This window comes from Ictalurus punctatus, chromosome 7, assembly GCF_001660625.3.
Source record: "Ictalurus punctatus breed USDA103 chromosome 7, Coco_2.0, whole genome shotgun sequence".
Taxonomy (NCBI): domain Eukaryota; kingdom Metazoa; phylum Chordata; class Actinopteri; order Siluriformes; family Ictaluridae; genus Ictalurus; species Ictalurus punctatus.
The window spans coordinates 15,854,514-15,861,844 of NC_030422.2; positions in this window are offsets into that span (position 1 = coordinate 15,854,514).

Here is a 7,331-nt window from a genome sequence, read left to right on the forward strand (position 1 = left end):
ATGGGACTTTTCAAATGGGGTTTTATAATCCCGCTTGTGTAGTTATTATTTTTTGCACTACTACCTAACACATTTAGTTGATTGTATTTCCTAAAATATAAACAAAGTAGTAGCCTAATTTAAACCACTTTAATCTTGAACAGGCAGGATGAATAAATGAACACTAGGTGCAATGCACAGTGACCCACGTTCACATTAAGGTCTTTCCTCATTCTGTGAGATTCATATCACTTCTTGCTTGTGTGACTTTTTTTTGTTTAGTCCTTCAAACCTACAGTCTCAACCAGATGCCCTTTAAAAAAAAATTAATACTGCATGCATGGTCTTATATTTATAGTGCAGTGTCACTGTCTCACTCTGTTCACTGTCAGGGGCGAGTGTGTATGTGATTGTGTGTGATGTGGGGAATTCTGGGAATGGGAAGAGAAATGCTAAAGTGGTAATAATAGCCATGCTCTATGTCAATCTACTACAATTCACAGTAGTACCAGCGTTTGCTGTGTATCCTCAGAGGAATGATATGAATACTAACTATTTCTTTTATTCTTTATTTTAAAGAATTGTTCTTTTTATGTCTATAAGGCCACAAAGTCATTGTACGATAATTATGCTGCTTGCAGTATATAATAAATATTTGATATATTTGTAGATAGAGCTGGAGCAACATAGATTATCCCCATTCTCATTTCATGGGCACTGTTTCATATTTGAGTGCTAGTACCTTTTTAAAAAACAAAACAAACAAAAAACATGTTGTTGTTTGCATGCTACCGAACAGCAGTGGTTACCAACAAGTAATGCTAAGATGAGCTGCTCATCTCAACCCCAACTCAACCACTCCTTTAATTTGAATCTTTCTTGAACTGTGCTGTTGTCCTTCTTCTGTCTTTCTGCCTTCTCCTTAAAGCTAAGCCACTGTAGAAGTTTATTTCAAAGGCCTTCTCCCTTGTTGGCTCAGGCTGCCAAAGTTTCCTCACATTACTACTTCAAGTGAGTCAAAGTTCAGCTGAAGGGCAAAGACTGCGCTTCTAGTCAGAGTCATGTGGTTAGCCTGCGTCCTTGTGCAGCTCCACACTGGGCTCCCTTATCTGATTCTACTACACCAAAGCTGCTGTTGACAGCACAGTGTTGAAGAACAGCACTCCTTTTCTTTCAGAGAGCAAGGGATAGAGAGAGAGAGAGAGAGAGAGAGAGAGAGAGAGAGAGTGAGTGAGAGAGAGAGAGAGAGAAATTTAACCCTCCTTTTCCGTTCACTATTTATTAATGGCTGGCTGTTTTACCCGTTCCATGTCTTTTAATTTTACAGCAAAATTATCATAGTGTACTTTAAAATACTCTCTGCAGACACGAACATAATTTTCTGGTATAATGCCATGACATTACTAATTTAGATTGCTAAACTAATTTAGCAACATCATGGCATTATACATTAAAAAGAAACGTTATGATTAAATTTGCCTAAGCTCATTTTTCTTGTTTGCACTTGTTTTAACGGTCAGAAATTTGTGTCAGAAATTAACAATGATAATGCATTCATTGTAACATCTATTTTATAATGATGCTGCTCTTTATCGGGCTACTGTCTGTGCTGGTCACTGATCATCACGAAATACACTGCCAGTCAAAGGTTTTCAAACACATGGTGTTGTATTTTATTATTTATTTATTTATTACATTTTATCACAGTTTACTCACTAATGGCAATTTAATAAAGAAAAAAAAGAAAGCCTCCCGTCAAATACCTATCACTGTGACATGGTGGCTTAGTGGTTAGTACTTTTGCCTCACGCCTCCAGTTTTTGTTTGGAGTTTGCATGTTCTCCCCGAGCTTCGGGGGTTTCGTCCGAGTACTCTGGTTTGCACTGTAGGCTGATTGGCATTTCCAGGTTGTCCGTAGTGTGTGAATGTGTGTGTGTGTGTGTGTGTGTGTGTGTGTGTGTGTGTGTGTGTGTGTGTGTGTGTGTGATTGTGCCCTGCGATGGCTTGGCACCCCATCCAGGGTGTCCCCCACCTTGTGACCCGAGTTCCCTGGGATAGGCTCTGGCCTCCTCCAGACCCTGTGTAGGATAAGCGGTATATAATATGGATGGATGGATGTGGGACTCTACATGGGAGTTTGATCAAAGGCAAGTGGTGCACTTGTTTAGTGAAGTTTCACTGTAAGTCTATAATCACACATATTTCTCAGTTCATTCGACCACTTTAAAATATTTAACTTGAAGTATTTAACTTGAAGTATTCAACTTTGAGTATCTAACTTTGAGTATTTAACTTGAAGTACTTAGCTTGAAGTATTTAACTTGAAGTATTCAACTTTGAGTATTTACCATTGAAGTATTCAACTTTGAGTATTTAATTTGAAGTATTCAACTTTGAGTATTTAACATTGAAGTATTCAACTTTGAGTATTTAACATTGAAGTATTCAACTTTGAGTATTTAACATTGAAGTATTCAACTTTGAGTATTTAACTTGAAGTATTCAACTTTGAGTATTTAACATTGAAGTATTCAACTTTGAGTATTTAACTTGAAGTATTCAACTTTGAGTATTTAACTTGAAGTATTCAACTTTGAGTATTTAACTTGAAGTATTCAACTTTGAGTATTTACCATTGAAGTATTCAACTTTGAGTATTTAATTTGAAGTATTCAACTTTGAGGATTCAACTTTGAGTATTTAACTTTAAGTACTTAGCTTGAAGTATTTAACTTGAAGCATTCAACTTTGAGTGTTTAACTTGAAGTATTTAACTGGAAGCATACAACTTTGAGTATTTAACTTTAAGTACTTAGCTTGAAGTATTTAACTTGAAGCATTCAACTTTGAGTGTTTAACTTGAAGTATTTAACTGGAAGCATACAACTTTGAGTATTTAACTTGAAGTATTTAACTTGAAGTATTTAACTTTGAGTATGTATCTTTGAGTATTTAACTTGAAGTATTCATCTTTGAGTATTTAACTTGAAGTATTCAAATTGAAGTATTCAACATTGAGTATTTATCTTTGAGTATTTAACTTGAAGCATTCAACTTTGAGTATTTAACTTGAAGCCATTTCTTTAAGTTTAACCAACATGTTAATAAAGGGGGTTCAAAAACTTTTTACTGGCACCACAACCTCAACATTTGGGTCCTGTATGACTTATCTCAATTATTACCAATATAAACAATATGTAAAAGTAGGCACGCATAACATACAGTATAATGTTCCTGACTTTTATCACTTTTGTTACAGTCTTAGGTCAAAATGTACAGGAAAATTAATCTCTGTAATAAAATTATGATTTTTCATATTCTTTAGAGATATTGACCCAAACACACACACACACACTCACACACACACACACACACACACACACACACACACACACACTGGTAAAGTTTAATGTCTGATAAACCACTTTTAGCAGTGTGCTTCAGCAAACATTTAAAATGCAGAGTAAAAAAAAAATCTGTCAATTTGCAAAGAATTTATTTTGCTCTGTTGTCTGAAAGTAAGAATGAAGATAGACACAATCCCCCGATGTGTGGAACAGTGTGTCCCTTGCCTTTTTATGCAAAATAAAAGCAGCCTTTTCAAACGTCTACCTGCAGATAAGTGTGTGCCAGTGAGGTATCATCACAACACACTGAACAGAGAGTGGAAGAGATGGAAGAGTTTTTCAATTAAATGGAGACATTCTCAATTATCAACACATATAGACACAGACACACACTGAGAACACATAGAAATCTAATGGCGTTACAGTAAAACTGAACATCAAACAAACTTTCCTGAATGCTCTCATAAATTCCTCCTCTTTCTCTATCATATATAAACAAATACACTTACCGTCCCAGCTAAACATCCCTAAACACATGACACACTGTCTCTGTGAATGATCTTAAATTCTATTGAAACTACTGGCTATTTTAAAACAAAATCACAGGGCTTCCCACTATCAGCATGGCAGGCATGTGAAGGTTTTGCATTGTTAATCTGGCAACCCGCATATGCATGCAGAAGGGGAAGATTTTTACTCGAGCTCCACCGTGGAGCTTATGTTCCCTTGATGGGGAGTCTATAGTCTCCGGCTGTGTACTCTGACTCACCGGCACTGTGGCCCTGGCCAATAATTCTGCCTGTAGCCTTCAATGCACCTACAGCACATTACAGAGTGACACACTCCCTCCGTGCTCCTGTAGAGTCCTTTTGGAAAAATTTATGTGGGACAGGAATTTATGTAACAACACCCGTGTAGCCAGGGGAAAGGTGAAACAGGCGATCTATGATGATTTGAGATAGAGACTTCTTGATATAACAGTGAGGCTATATTGTGTAATTTTGCATTTTACATTGCATTTTAATTTTGCAGCTACAAAAATATTAACTGCAAATCTAAATGAACATTATTATCATCCATGTGTAGTTGCAGCTCATATAGGGGATAGATCCAAGTTTCTTAGCCAGTCCGGATTTCGAACATGGCAATATCACACGAAAAGATTGTTATGATCCAGACACATAATATTGTTCCCAAGAGATGTTTCAGTACATATTTAGCCTCATCTGAAGCTCTTAACACAGGAAAGTGTGTTATTTGCTGCTGAAATGTAAAGTGACATCTGGTGTACTGATTAGTTATTAGGACCTACCCAAAAAAGAACTAAAAAAAAAAAAAGCATTCAGTCTGCTACTGCATATTTAGAGGAATTTTTTTTTTTTTTTACAGTCCAGCTTCAATCTGATCAATGCATTATACTGTAGAGTGTAATGAGTAACCCTTCTCTTCCTCTGGGCTTTGTTTAAGTTAACACGGGCTTCATCCTACCTCTTCAGTTCATTCACTCTAGCACTCTGATTATGTAGTTTCACCAATGTCATACTGATTATATCTCTAGCCCAAGCATTGTTTGGCACTGTACATGAGGGTATGATCACCTCTTAAGCTAAAAAATATAAATGAAGCTGCATGATATAAGGTGAGGGATGCTGTGTGCAGTCAACTAATCATTTTCCTGCTAATAATACAAATGAGAGGTACAGTTGAAGTAATATTCACCCAGAATATTAAGACGATCGAGACAATAAATCATGAATTTCAGTTTTCATTTCCTGATATTTACATCTAGATGTGAGAACTTAGAACATGGCCCCTTTGGTACTAGATCACCCAAATTTTATAGGAGCAGAAGTATAGGAACAGACAAGTCTTGAAGTTAATTAAAGTAAATAACACGTAATATTTGGTTGCATATGCCTTGCTTGCAATAACTGCATCAAGCTGACAACCCACTGATATTACCAAACTGTTGCATTCTTCTTTTGTGATGCTTTGTGGTGTGATCCATTCTTTCTCCTCACTTTGGCCTTTCCATCACTTTAATAAAGGTTAATCTTGGGTCCAGAACTTTTGTGGCTCATCTCTATATTTCTTTGTGAATTCCAGTCTGGCTTTCCCATTCATTGATGATGAGTGGTTTGCATCTTGTGGTATGGCGTAGTAATATTGTGGTATATTTCTGCTCTTGAAGTCTTCTTCAGATGGTGGATTGTGATAGCTTCACCCCTGCCCTGTGGAAGTTGTTGGTGATGTTACTGTATGTTGTTTTTGGGTTTTTCCTCACAGCTCTCACACTGTTTCTGTCATCAACTACTGTTATTTTTCTTGGCTGATGTGGTTAGTGTCTGGTTGTTAGTACACTAGTGGTTTTTTCTTTTTCAGGACATTTCAAAATGTTGTATTGGCTATGCCCAATGCTTGTGTAATGGCTTTCTTTTCTCAGATTCAAAATGGCTTGCTTTTCTCCCATAGACAGCTCTTTGATCTTCATGTTGGTTTATCCTTTTTAACAACAAATGCAGTATTCACAGATGAAAACCAGGTCTCAAACCAACAATAACAGGGCACACTTGGGCAATAACACCTGTATGTCACATGTTCCAGTATTTTCGATCACTTGAAAAATTGGTGGGTTCAAACACAAGGTGCCATGTTCTACGTTGTTTAACACATGTAGATGTATAAATCAGGAAATGAAAATTGAAATTATGTGTATAGCAGAAAAAAGTTATTCCAATAACTTGTAAACACAGGATAATTTAAAAGGTTATTACACAATTGTTTACAATGTGTTAGTGCCTTCATTAATTAATTAATTATTTAAAAAAAAAATAAAGTAATAACTGTTAAAAGGAAAATCTGTGCAACTTTCAAAGGAAGTTTTTTGGGATTAAATGTAATATCAATATATAAAATGTAAATCATACATGCTTGTATATATTGTGGTAGTATGTATATACACTTATGTATGGTATAGTACCAGTAATTCACAGGTAGGTATGTAGTGATAATTTTTGGCACATACCTGAACACTGAATCTTAAAGTACATAGTAACTTTAGCAACAGTGAAACTACCAGACACTTGGTACTACAGTGAAATTATTACTCAGATTTATAATACATAATAATGTAGAATTAGCTAATTGCATGCAAGTTGAATGGGTCAGTACATAGTAAATAATAACAAATAATAATAAGTTAACACTTAATGCTAAGATGTACCAGCAGACTCTTTCGGTAAACTCATGCATATCTGACTGAAAACATAAGTAGATCGGTACAGGTATCAGATGAGTATGAGTAATGCTGTAACATTATATAATCATTTTACATGATTTTACATTTTACATCATTTGGATAAGTGCTAAGATACATACCTAGGACAGTGCTGTGATTTCTTCTGTTTTTGTGTAAATCTCATACTAAATTGTTTCAGTAATGAAAACAAAATCTAAGATAAAACAAAGGCAACCCAAAAGTAAACACAAAATACAGTTTTTAAATGATAGTGTTGTTTATTGAAGCAAAAAAAAAAAGTTATCCAATACAAACTGGGCCTGTGTGAAAATGTATTTGCCCCCCTAGTTACTAATTGCCCAAATCTATGAAACTGAATTCATAATGAGGTTCAGCTGGACTAGACGCAACCAGGCCTGATTACTGCAAACCCTGTTCAATCAAATCAACACTGAAATAAAACTTTTGAACAGCATGAAGTTGGTTAAAAGGTCTTAGCCAGTAACACATTATGCTAAAATTGAAAGAAATTGCAGAAATTATGATTGAAATACATAAATCTGTGAAGGGTTACAAAGCTATTTCAAAGGCTCTGGGACTCTAAAGAACCACAGTGAGGGTCATTATCTCCAAATGGAAAAACTCAGCACAGTAGCGAATCTTCCCAGAAGTAGCCGACCTTCCAAAATTGCTCCAAGACCACAACAACTACTCATCCAGCAAGTCACAAAAGAACCAAAGACAACATTGAAGGACCTACAGGCCTG